At 38.6% G+C, this 13,889-nt stretch overlaps 1 long non-coding RNA gene across 1 annotated transcript in view; it reads left to right on the top strand.

The window, feature by feature from the left end:
• The window catches only part of LOC141996011 (uncharacterized), a 467,623-nt gene that overhangs the window by 2,449 nt on the left and 451,285 nt on the right, over positions 1-13,889 (top strand). Inside the window, exon 2 of the long non-coding RNA XR_012641459.1 lies at positions 7,453-7,570. This is a non-coding gene — a long non-coding RNA (uncharacterized LOC141996011). The remainder of the gene's footprint in view (positions 1-7,452; positions 7,571-13,889) is intronic.

The raw sequence follows: 13,889 nt of genomic DNA, 5'->3' as shown, positions 1-13,889 counted from the left end.
TAATGTCAGAATGACAAGTCAACCAGTAATGCACACAACATGCAATCCTCTCCTTGGATGCTCAGATGGAGACTCCACGTACTCTGCACACCCCTTGAGATAAGGGTCTTCACCCAACAGAAACACCTCCTTGTCTCTTGCTGCCCTGGGACTTTTCCACCTGTGACACACCACCCCCTGCTTCCCCAGGACTTCTCCTCTGCCCAGGCTGAGTAGCATCACATCGCTGCTTCCCCTCAACCCAGGTCCCTCTGCCTGCTTTAGGACCGTATGTGTAGGCAGGGCAGGTCTGTAATATCCTCAATTGCAAGGTACTCACACAGGACTTTGCCAGGATGCCATTGCCCAGCCCTGAAAAAAAGTCACAGCTCAGAGAAACTTCTCACATGACAGCAGTGCTCCTCCTGCAAGTACCCAAAAAAATGCCCTAACTCATGATCAGTTTGCAAGAGTTGGCATAACTGTCTTCTCCATGTTGCTCAGAGGGGCCTCCCCTTCCCAACCACTACCTAGGGTAGGAGTGCTGCTGCCATTCTTTCCCCCATCACTTTACTCTGCACCCCCTCAGCCCCATGCAGCCTGTAGATCCACTTGCTGCTCTACCTTATTCTCCCCCATTCACAGTGTTTCTGCTGCTCCTCATGGTCCCCATGTCCTGTCTAGCTCCCTAAACCACAGAACAGCAGCCATTTTGCCTGCAGAGATGGCTTCAATCTCAGTGAAAACAGTGGGAGAGGGCTGCCAACTTTCTAATGGGCAGCCTCACTACCATATGCAGAGGAACTGTAGGAAAACAGTGGCCATCTTGGTGGCTTCAGATCCATTAATAGTAGTTGGTGGCCATTTTGAATAAGGGGAAATTGATGCATTGGCACTATTCAGCATGTTTTCATGAGACATTAAAAATACCACAAAATCACTACAGTCATGATAAAATCATGAGACATAGCAATATTGGAAAAGCCTTGCCTCCTGTCTCAAAATAGTAATTTTTCAGAAATCTATACTGCAAAAGTAATTTTAGATTAGCACTAAATTGTGCACAAATGTGGTCAAGATTTTTCAGGAGTGATTTTGCATGCCTTAGTTTTTGTATATTCAACTGGATATACTGTAAACAGCTTTCACTTGCAGGAATTATTGAGCACCTACACTTTCAAAGTCAGGTCATGTTAAGGTGTGCCAAGTTGAGCACTAAAAATAAAGGCAATAGTTTCAATCTGCAGTCACCTCTGAAAGTTTTAGCTGCACGATTATAACAAGCAAGCTTATCACTAATTAGGCCTGGTTTCTCCTTATTTTGTTATCACACACATGTGTAGGGGACTAGAAGAAGTGGACTAACAAACTGTCAAGTAACCGAGTAAATGGGACTGGGAAGTACTCAAAGTTGTTTGTTATATATAGCATAGAAGAAGGACACAAACTGAATAATTATAACTATAGGTAGGCAATTCTTTATGTCTCTCTAGAGAGGGACACTAGAATAAGCATAAAAGCCCCCAAAACTATTCAACCTGTAAAAGTCTTCTTCCTTTCTTCTTACATAGTCTTGAATATCTTTGTCCTCTTTGATTGTAGTAATAGCCATTTCAGGAGGATACACTAACTCAAATACACCTTTTAGCCAAAATAATAGGTAGAACAAATCAGTATTTATCCATTTGTAGGCTTGCCCTTCTTCCTCCTATGTATGGTCACAAGACCAGTTTATTGGGTGGAGTAAGTCAATAGGTGTGGTTTTACTGAAGGGGGTGCAGGTGGGGGAAGGCTCTATACAATTTGAGCAGAAACAGTATACAGAAAGTTATGAGTAAATAAGCAGAAATGTAGAGGAAAATAGCTACAAGTGTGTTAGCTACTATTATTCCAAGGTTGTATTTAACTATTGTTTTGTATTTAAACTTTCTTTTTGATAAACACATTGTGATTGTTATAGTTGTACAAACAAAGTTTGGGGGAAAAGGTCTCCATAGTCTCCAGCACAGTATCTAATGACTCTTCTTTCTATAGATAGAGTATCTTAAATCTATAGTACTCAGAAGATAGCTACTCTTTTAGATTCAGGCCAGATGCTCTAGTTCACTCCAGTTGCTGCAAAGGGGTTAGAAAATTACTGGATTTCATCAACCAAGCATTCCACCAAGTTGGGGCAGAGATGGTATATCCTTGGACCTGGTGTATGGAGTGTACTGGAGATGGGAGGGGATGTGATCAGATTGCTATTGTGCTCTGGCTATTCTCAGTTAGTGGGGAGATGGCTTCTTAGTGGCCATTACCAAAAATCCAAAGCTGGCCCTTAATATCTGATATTTAAACAAACTTCTCTGCATTTAACTAGCTTTGTTTTCAAATAAAATAGTTCCCCTAAATTTGGCTTTTGTTTTACTCATGCTCTGTTTCCTACAGAATTAGGTACTATGGGTAACAAAGCTAATTAACGATCATTGTAGCAAGTGTTGACCAAAACTTTTTTTAAACTAAAAAAAATTGCAAAAAGTCTGCTATTGGTTTTTGCTAGGATTGCCTTACAGCAGTCAAAGAGTGACGTGGTTCGACTCTTTAGTATTCCTTCAACTGCAAAAGCCAAGAAGTTATTGAGGTCTCAAGATGTACTCTTTTTATTTATATTTAAACTTAAGACTAGAAACAGTAGTACTCTGACTTAGGCTATATCTGTGGAATTTAACTTTGCAGTCATGCAGTAAATAAAATACAATTGATAACAGTGTAATATACAGTGAATACTTCATTGGAAAGGAGTAATAATACTCATAAGGAGAGAACGTAAAGGTAAAATAATAAACTCTGATCCATCTATGACAATGTGGGAGAAAGGTGATGGTTTCTCAGGGACTAATGTGGTTCATATAATATCAATACGTTTGGTTTAACAAAATATTAAACACGAGTAAACAGTTATATAGAAATATTCTGTTCATTAACACAAAACATAGTAGACAGGGTAATCTTCCTATTAGTTCCTTTAAAGATTTTTTTTCTATAATCATCTTTTTGTGTAATGATGTTTTCAGACATTATTGTAAAAATCTCAGTCCCAAGAAAGTAGGTTTAATTTGCATGTATCACCTGCAGTTATCACAATAATTTTAGAAGCGTAAATCATTTCAAATAACGTTCAGTAGTATTGGAACTCTGTTTTCCTCTGATTTGATCTTGTTACCAATCCACAGGCAGATCAAGTTTGAGTTCAATAGTCCTAATTCACAGTCACCATGAACTTCATCAAGTCCTTTGCACAAACGTAAAGTGGTAGTAAAATGCTACTAACTTAGAATGGTAGCATTTTACACACATTTTACACTCACTTTGCATTGGTCAAGGACTACATAAAGTGCAGGGCAATGGTGAATTGTGGCTGATGATTTCACATTACACAGGTTCACATTAGTTTACCGGAACTGGATGTAGGACTAAGTATCAGCATAGATGAAATAACAGAGATTCAGGACAATCTTCCTCTTGTAAAACTGGGATATAATGGTATAAACAAAAAATGATAATGGGACCATTCTGAATAACTAAGGAACTACAGAATATAATTTACTAATTTTGCCAGTGAGTTACAGGAGTTTATAGCATTTTTGTTAGCTAGATAGCATGCCCCAGGGATTCTCAAACTGATTAATCATATCTCCTGGACATATCCCTTTCCATTTGTGATCATACAACATTGTTTACATGGAAATGTAATGTAGTTATTTTTATCCATTCTGCTGGTGGCTCTACTTTCCTCTTTCCCTATAATGTGTCATATTAAGTAACAGCAGCTACCAGTGGAGGCAACTAAGATGTCTCCTTTTTTTCCAGCTGCTTTTGCAGATATTCAGGCTCCCCTTCACAATGACAAATCTGATAGACAGTAGTTTGTACTTTTAAAAAGCATGTGGTTTAAAAAGTGCTGTATGGTTCACGAAAGTCAAGATGAGTTTGCAAGGCAGTAGGCTGCTCAGTATACAGTACTTTCCCTGGATTTATAAGAATATTGTATATTTAAATATGGATGCTACTGCAGAAGCTTGAACTATTATATATAATCTGAAATTTCTTTATTTAGGACCCATCATTCTGACCTCTATATTTGATTTTATTACCCAACTTTTATTGAGCAAACACAGGAACATACACAGTATGTAAATGTATTTAAATTCTGTTAGTCTTAGTTATATTCATTTTTATCCAGTGTAGACTGCAAACATTCACTTCACTCAATTAATGTTAAAATGTCTAAAGCCAAAATGACAATAGGTGTCAGGATGAAAAATCTGAACAAGCTATAAATTTATTGTTTTAAACATTGTTTGGTTTAAATAAGTTTTTATCTATTCTATTTAAAAGTCTCTCTCTCTGTGTATATAATGTATATACATGCACACAATAACAAAAGGAACCCAACAAATAACTCCGAACACCTTTTCCCCCTGAAATTATGACTGCTCTAGTCTGTCTGTTGTCTTAGACTTGCATTGTATGACTTCTGTCCCCCAAAGAGGCACATCTGGTTGCTGTGACTCTCATGGGCTATAACAGTGAAAACAGAATATTAAATAGTCAGCAGGTAGCTCAACTAAAAGCACTTTTAAACAGCTTTTTTCCCTTGGAGATGCTGTATATTTGGTTTTCATTCAGGGTCAGGAGAGAGATTTTTTCTATAAGCAGCATACCATATAAAAGTGTTTATATTTTGTAAAGATTTTGCGTGCACACACACTCTGCAATTAGTCTTTACCATATGGAAAAATAATCTACATCTTGGATTACTGTGAGTTGGATACAATTTTGTAGACAATTCAAATCTCTTTAACATGCTAAACACTAATCAAATCTGAACATATTTATTGTTTAGGTTTTGTGGTTTTAGCTCAATCTTATTCCCTTTTTTCCTGTCAGACTGTTTTGATGGCATTTTTCTCTTTTTAAATTGTATTATTGAACAAATGGTTTTCTTGAATAAAAGAGAGCGCCTCTGACAAAAAATGAGGGGGAAATTGCTTACCAGGCATGTTTTTCCAAGGCCTATTCAGACTTACCAAATAATGAATAAGACCTCCAAAAATCAGGCAAAGGCAGCTTCCTGAGGTGTCAGCGTAATGTGTGAATGTGAACAAAGTTGCATTCCAGTGGCTGGATCACAGGATAGGCTGGCTCAGAGAATAAAGGACCTAATATTACCAGTTAACCCATTTCCCAGGCTAGGATTTAAAGAGATAATGTTAGAATGTGTTAGCAAACACATTTGAAAAATCTAATGTAGGCAAGGCAGTGTATGTGTTTAAAAATCTGAACTGGTTGAATTACCCTAGACTTTAAAAGTAGCAGCCGTGTTAGTCTGTATCGCAAAAAGAAAAGGAGTACTTGTGGCACCTTAGAGACTAACAAATTTATTTGAGCATAAGCTTTCGTGAGCTACAGCTCACTTCATCAGATGCATTCAGTGGAAAATACAGTGGGGAGATTTATATACATAGAGAACATGAAACAATGGGTGTTACCATACATACTGTAATGAGAGTGATCAGGTAAGGTGAGCTATTACCAGCGGGAGAGTGGGGGGGAATAAACCTTTTTTAATGATAATCAAGGTGGGCCATTTCCAGCAGTTGACAAGAACATCTGAGGAACAGTGTGGGGGGAGGGGAATAAACATGGGGAAATAGTTTTACTTTGTGTAATGCCCCATCCACTCCCAGTCTTTGTTCAAGCCTAAGTTAATTGTATCCAGTTTGCAAATTAATTCCAATTCAGCAGTCTCTCTTTGGAGTCTGTTTTTGAAGGTTTTTTGTTGCAGAATTGCCACTTTTAGGTCTGTAATCGAGTGACCAAAGAGATTGAAGTGTTCTCCGACTGGTTTTTGAATGTTATAATTCTTGACAGCTGATTTGTGTCCATTTATTCTTTTACGTAGAGACTGTCCAGTTTGACCAATGTACATGGCAGAGGGGCATTGCTGGCACATGATGGCATATATCACATTGGTAGATGTGCAGGTGAACGAGCCTCTGATAGTGTGGCTGATGTGATTAGGCCCTATGATGGTGTCCCCTAAATAGATATGTGGACACAGTTGGCAACGGGCTTTGTTGCAAGGATAGGTTCCTGGGTTAGTGGTTCTGTTGTGTGGTGCGTGGTTGCTGGTGAGTATTTGCTTCAGGTTGGGGGGCTGTCTGTAAGCAAGGACTGGCCTGTCTCCCAAGATCTGTGAGAGTGATGGGTCGTCCTTCAGGATAGAGTGTAGATCCTTGATGATGCATTGGAGAGGTTGAGTTGGGGGCTGAAGGTGATGGCTAGTGGCGTTCTGTTATTTTCTTTATTTGGCCTGTCTTGTAGTAGGTAACTTCTGAGTACTCTTCTCGCTCTGTCAATCTGTTTCTTCACTTCAGCAGGTGGGTATTGTTGTAAGAATGCTTGATAGAGATCTTGTAGGTGTTTGTCTCAGTCTGAGGGGTTGGAGCAAATGCGGTTGTATCGAAGAGCTTAGCTGTAGACAATGGATCGTGTGGCGTGGTCTGGATGAAAGCTGGAGGCATGTAGGTAGGCATAGCGGTCAGTAGGTTTCTGGTATAGGGTGGTGTTTATGTGACCATCGCTTATTAGCACAGTAGTGTCCAGGAAGTGGATCTCTTGTGTGGACTGGTCCAGGCTGAGGTTGATGGTTGATGGTCAACAAACTTGACCAGCTTAACGATAATGGGCAAAACTTGAGGCAGTGTGCTTTGTGTATGCTTTTCAAATGTGTTAATGTCAGCAAACACATCACCTTTAAATCTTAGGGCAAGGCTACAGTACAAAATTAAATCAACCTAACTTATGTCGATGTACAGCCACCACAGTAATTACATTGCTTTTGCATGTCCACACTACGCTTCTGGTGTTGCTGGCATGTGAGCTAACCAGGAGTGCTTGCACCAATTTAATTGTCAGTGTGGGGCATTGTGGGATGGCTTCTGGAATGCAGCAACAGTCAATGTAAGCAATGTAGTGTCTACACTGACACTGTGTCAGCCTAAGTGCTATGCCTCTCGTGGAGGTGGAGTTATTAAGTCAGTGAAGTGGTCGATTTACATCGGTGGGAACTACATTTTAGTATAGACACTTACAGAGTTAAGTCAACATAAGCTGCCTTATAGCAATCTAACTCTGTGGTATAGACCAGGCCGGTAGCCTGAACAAGGACAAAGAGATTGGGTGTGTTTTGTCAGGAGAAAAAGGTGAGTTTTTTCAATCTTGTTAGCTCAATTGAGTTAGCTTACCACTATTGAAAACCCTGTTAAGATGCAGGCTAACGTGTTGAAGGTAATACTAATGAATGCACTTAGATTCAGCCCTGCTCAAATATATATATAAAGAAATCATCACAATATGGAAAGAGGCAAAGAATAAATATAAGATTTTTTGGCACAGATCTAACTAATGTGGGTGTCCTCTCCACAGGAAAGAAAAGATCCTAAGATATCAAGCAAATGATCCATGAATGGGAAAGAGAAATTCACAGAAGTAATATTACCAAACGCGAAAACAAACCCAGGACATGAGCTTTACGGCAATTCAGGTAAGACATTTTCTGCTCCTTAAATCAAAGTGTTCAGAGTAATATTTTATTGTATGAATAAGCCTTAATATTTTAGATGATTATTAATTCCTCATAAATGATTAACAGCTTGGAAGACATTAATAAGAAATAATTGTATTATTAGGTAAATACTAAACATTACAGGCTATAGTGTATTACTCGGGGCGATCTGCAACTGAATTTCCTGATTGTCTACATATCTGTGCATGTGAAGAGGGTAGAGGAAATAAATCTTGTTCCTTCACTGACTGCAATGCAGATCTGGCTTGGGAGGGGTTTTCAGATCTGTACAGCTCAAACACATGGTTAGCATTCAACCAATAGTTAGCCTTCCATCTGGGACTGGATTAAAATGTGTGGGATTGATTCAAAATGCTTTTTTTCCCTCACTGCTAAATATGGAAAACTCTCACTTTTATTTTCTAATCTGAATTTACACACTCTCCTGACTCTGAGTACATTATATAAAGCACAGTTGTGACTACTCTTCCAGCATAAACAATAGCTCCCTAAAAATTGTTTCATGAAGGATTATCCCAGAGTTTTTAAAAAATATCATATTACATTCAAATAAGCAATTCCTACTCTGCACTTATTCTCCCACTTATGTTTACTGTTCCCAGTGGCTAGGATCCTGCTTTATGATTGTAGGATGCCTTATCTTTTTGTTTTCCATGTTCTGTTCACAAATGGTGCTTTATTTTAAAAAATGTCTGAAATTTTTAAAAGGTGATCTCAAATTGATTTTACATACAATATTTCCTCGTCTATTCTTGCTGAGGGAAACTTCTTGTCTTTTGAGACTTTCAGAGTACTTATCTGAGGAACATGGGTACAGTTTCTTTTTATATATAGCACAAAACATATGTAAATAGAGATGTGTCTATCACAAGGTGCCAAAATGAATTTGTTGATTCCTCCAGGGAGTGTCTCCCATCCACATTTTATACTAATGTTTGCAATGAGACTTTCACCTTAAGACATATCTTAGAAAAATACGACATCTGTCTAGTGATCCCACTTTTGAGTAAGCAGCTGTATATCATTCATTTCTCCCTATAAACCGGAAGAACATTTTTATTTAGGAATAAATAGTTCTAAATACAAACACAATTCCCCCTTTTATATGAAATGGTCTTAATTTAAGATTGTGTCAGGACCATAGGTGACTTCCACATGTTTTCTTCTAAGTACCCCTCTCCTTAATTTTTTTTCTGGACTACACCTGCAGCTCCAAAGTGAAAGCTGTGCATCTAGCATAAAACCATAGAGAACGGCAGAGCCCCATTAACACATTGTAGCTATTTTAATTGCTTATTTGAGATGTATGTGTAAAATCAACTGGGAGGATTTAACCTAAAACAAGATGTCTGTGTAGGTGTTAGTGAACAACAGCAGCAGCTAATTTCTAGGGCCAAATTTACTTTTAAACGCCTGAAAAACAGGGACATATTTTCTGAGACAGCAAATCATATTAAAAGATAAAACCATTTGTGTGGCACTAATATGTTCAGATTTCACCACAGTAATGACAGTGTACACCTGCTTACCAAATACTGTAGGTCACATTGCAACAGGCACAGTTGGAAACTGCTGAATATACTAGAAATATTTATGGCAATATATAACCTGATGACATTTCGTGCCTTCAGGACACAGTTGATTTGAGTTCTCCTGGTTTCCTTGACCATATAATTAATCATTTTCCATATATTAATATGAAAGATAGTAATGTAAGCAGTTTACACAAACAAAAATCTAAGATAAGGTCAACTGTATAATACATAAAAATGGAATAATATTTTGAGACAGTAATTAATTTTTTAACAAGTGATTTCACATAACTGAAACAGCATTCACATTGGAAATGTTGTCTTTTTTTTTTTATGAGAAAACTATTTCAAGTAAACAGTACTTAGCAGGATTAGATAGAAGAAGAAGACAAACGTGGACTTTTGTGAAATATCCATTTGATCTCCTCTGGGTCCTGTTGAGAAGTTGAACTATCTAGAAGTTTTCATAATGTAAGGCTTTGCCCACACCATAGCTTGTATCAATGCTTGCAAAAACACTGATGCTCAAACACAGATGAAATGTGGTTTGCAACCTGTGACCAGGGTCCCAGTGGGAGCCAGCTGTGATCACTCAATTAGGGTGAACTGCAAAGAATGAGACAGACAATCCCCAAGAAGCTGGTGAATATTCCAATACTTAGATTCACCAAGCCAGCATAAAACAGCTTCTTTTATACCTTACTGGTTACTCAGAAGTTCAAACAACACAGTTTCCTTAAAGTGATCCAGCCTCAGGCCTCCATCCAGGTACCAATGTCAAATATGGTGAAGATTTCTGAAAATCTTATTTCATCATATAAAAGAAAAGGTTCTACCAATCCCAAAGGATCGGACACATTACCTCCCAGGTTATTGACTATTCCAGATCTTACCCAAATACACGCATACAGCCAATTCTTATTAACTAAACTAAAATTTATTACAAAACAAAAGAGAGAGAGTATGGTTAAAAGATCAATATACATACAGACATGAGTTCAGTTCTTAAGATTCAGATTCATAGCAGAGATGGTGATCTTTGTAGTTGCAAAGAGTTATTTCAGAAATAGTTCATAGGTTATAGTCCAATGTCATTGTAGGGTGTTCCAGTTTAGGACTGGGATCTCAGTCCTTATGGCCTAAGCTTCCCCTGTATGAAGCCTTAGGCGGATCTGAGATGAACAGGATCAGTACCCAAGGATCTTTTGTACAATTTCATGTCCTTTTTGACAAGTTGGAGTTCTTCCGGGAACAAAAGGTAATTAGCATGACTTTGAAGGAGGTCCATCACCAGTACTTAGCTATATGAATTAACATAAGGCAATTTGCTTGTTCCTCCACCATTCACAGATGACTTGCTATACATTTAAAAGAGAGATGAATACAGAGAGATCCTGTATTTACAATTCATTTATATGCTAGTATGTTCTTTTGATTGAATTATCAGACTACAGCATAGACAAGGACTGTTGATTACATTGTCCACCCCCTATCCATATATATGTATTTACACAAAAACACAAACATTATCTACCCACATGTTTTTAAGGGTTGTTTAATTTGCAGGATGTTTAACCCTTTCTGGCCATGTGTCACACAATCACACTCAACATGGTGTCCCTCTAACCTATACTTACTATATGTCAAGGGAACTGGTTACAATACTCTTGTCCCCAATGTGATTGAAACACTTTGATGATTTTGTAGTGTTGGTGGAATCTAACTCTTTTTTAACAATGTCCTCAAAACATAAAAAATTCCTGGATAAAGTCTTTAAAAGTCATAGGATCAAATCCTCAGCTGATGTAAGCTCCTGAGACCTTGATGGAGCTGTGTCAACTTACTCCAACTGAGGCCTTGTCTACACGGGGGGGTGGGGGGGGTTAGTTCATACTAAGTTGACGCACTCTAGTTGGTGTGTAAAGTACTTCAGAGTCTGTGCTCCAGCCCGAACCGCAATGCTTATACTGCTGTTTTTAATGCTGTAGAGTGAGCCTCAGATGTCTGAATCTGTAGACCAATTTGGCATAGGGAGATCAACTGTTAGGGGCATTGTCATACAGGTGTGTGATGCTGTGCATTAAGGTACTGCACCAAGTTATAAAGCTTGTAATGCTCAGGAGATTATCGATGGTTTTGCACACATAGAGTTCCCAAATTGTATTGGGAGCAATTGATGGGACCCAGGTGCCTATTGTTTGCCCCTCTCACCAGGGCTCAAGAGTTTATAAACAGAAAGGGGTATTTCTTCCTGGTGCTCCAATGCCTAATTGAGCACCGTCGAAGGTGCATAAACATAAATGGTAGTCTGCAAAGGTCCCATGATGCTAGGATCTTTTGGAACTCGGCTCTGTTTGCCTTTATGAATAAAGGAAGCTGCCTCCAGGTGACTGTGGCCATTAATGGTACGGAGGTTGCTCCCATTATGCTGGGAGGGTTCTTCCTGGCTAAAGATTATCCTCTGCTTCCCTGGTGAATGAAGCCATTCTCAGGCCACTTGGACAGAAGAAAGGAACTCTTTAACTATTGCCCTGATGTAATATTCCAAGCTGACCAGTGGGAAGCACAAGTTCAGCCAGTCCTGAGCATGACTGTAATGTGTATAGTGGCTAATAGCGGGACTCGGGAGAGAGCTATTACTGTTAGCCAATTGTGGATGATTCTTACACTTAGCAATATCACTAGCTACTCACCTGCTGCCAGCTCTCTTTTTACCCTTTTGTTTGGTTCAGTGACCCTTTGTCACCAATTTCTACTTTAACCTATGGATTGCATCATGGTTTTAACAAATATATATGTGCTTACATTTGTGTATTTTTTTTTAATCCCTTTCTGCACTGGGGCATTAATGTTTGCTAGTTACAAACAGTCAGTTATCAATAATTGGAACAGTGCTTGATGTGAATTTTCAAATACTGCTGTGGCAAGAGATGGTAGAAATGTTTTGATTTAAAAAGTGTTGTAAAAAAGTCTTTTTTAAAACAGAAATTTGTGTCACGTTTTATTTTTTTGAAATTTTAATTTTTTTATGAACTCCAAAACCAAAAGAAGTTGGTTCTCATATTTTTGCATTTCAATTTTTCCTTTTTTTCCCATTCCCTTCCACTCTTTTTTTCAGTGTCAAAAGGGGAAAGTAGTAAAAAGGGAAAGACAGAAGAGAAAAAACTCCAAACTGACAATGTTCCAATCAAAACATTTTGAATAAATTTATGAACCCCTGGATTTTTAATTTTTTGCAAGAACACTCTTAATCATTTTTGACCACCTCTAGCTGCTGCTGTTTGGTGTGCTAGTGTGAACAGAGCCTAAGGGCTTGTCTTCACTACCGTGCTACATGGGTGCAGCTGTGTTTGGCTGTCTCTGCCCCCAGGAGGCTATTCATTAGCTGAGGGTTGCTGGAGGGTAGTGTGAGCACTCGAGCCATGCCTCCTTCTCAGAGGAAGGCCTCTAGCATGCCACGCATGCTGGGGGCTGTCTGGAGGGTGACATAAGACATGGCTATGCTGGAGTAGTGCAAAGACACTAGGGTGGGATTCAGGACTGAATACACAGTATATAGATACCATTACTTAGTAACTAAACTCCCATCTACACTAAAACATGGTTAAAACACAGTTTTGTTGTATGGTACTGAGGGGACTGGGCCATGTTTTAAGCCAAATAATGTCTACACTGTCTAGAAAAGCCAAATTCACTCCCTTCTTGGGGTTCTGCTTTGTTGGTATTTAAATAATTGAACATAAACCTCAAGCCTAAATTTTCTCCCCAAATCTAACTGTTCCTGCGGGACTTCCCTGTTCCTGTTCCTACATCCCTCTGACCAGAACGTAGTGCTTGCACCCTGGGTTTGTTTAGAAGCCCTGAATACCTGTGTAGGATTGTAGATCCTGCTACCTTGTTACAATTTCTAAATTGTGCTACAACCCTTCAAAGTCACAGACTGTAGCATGGTTTGGGAACATGGATACATCATAGTTTGTTCCCATCTATGCTGCAAAACAGGGATGTGTTTTTAACTGGGGATGGAGGTCAGGTGGGGGAACTGTTTTGTAAATGGGTATTCTCCAGAATAAACATGGTGTGAGAAACAAGGTGGGTTAGGTATTATCTTTTATTGGACCAACTTCGGTTGGTGAAAGGGACAAGCTTTCAAGCCACAAAGAGCTGTTCTTAAGTCTGGGAAGATACTCCAAGTGTCACAGCTAAACGTTTTGAGAACACAGATTTGATATGTTTCCTATCACTTTTGAGAAAAATCTACACACATATAATGAATTTGACAGAATATATCTGTGTGCTTTTTATAGTACTGAGTGCGGGGAAAGAATCATTTTTTTTTGCCTAAGAGTGTCACATACAGCTACAGGCAGGTGACTAAGTTTACCATAAATGAAAAACAGTATTCCCTGGTTTATTTTTTAAGGTGCTTTTTTCCCCTTCTGTAATGTGCGTGCTACTGAGACATAGAGCTGAAAGTTAAAGCCAAAATACAGCTTGTTACGACACGTGGTCTCAATCAGAGTATTGCCCTGGCAGTTATTGTTCAACAGGGAGACTTTGGTCTGAAAAGAAGGTCAATGTGAGTGATCTGAAGAAGAAAAATCAGTTATTAATGAGTAAGAATGCCCTTATTCCTGATTCTCAAGTTCTCCTACTTTTGCTGTTGAGCCAAGCACTGCAGATTAGTAGGAGTAAATATTTTTGTTTTTGTTGATATAGTAAAAAAGTTGTTGGAGAATTGTGCG

Source organism: Natator depressus, chromosome 11 (assembly GCF_965152275.1).
Source record: "Natator depressus isolate rNatDep1 chromosome 11, rNatDep2.hap1, whole genome shotgun sequence".
Lineage (NCBI taxonomy): Eukaryota > Metazoa > Chordata > Testudines > Cheloniidae > Natator > Natator depressus.
The sequence above is the reverse complement of the archived record's forward strand: the minus strand, read 5'-3'. Positions and strand labels throughout refer to the sequence as shown.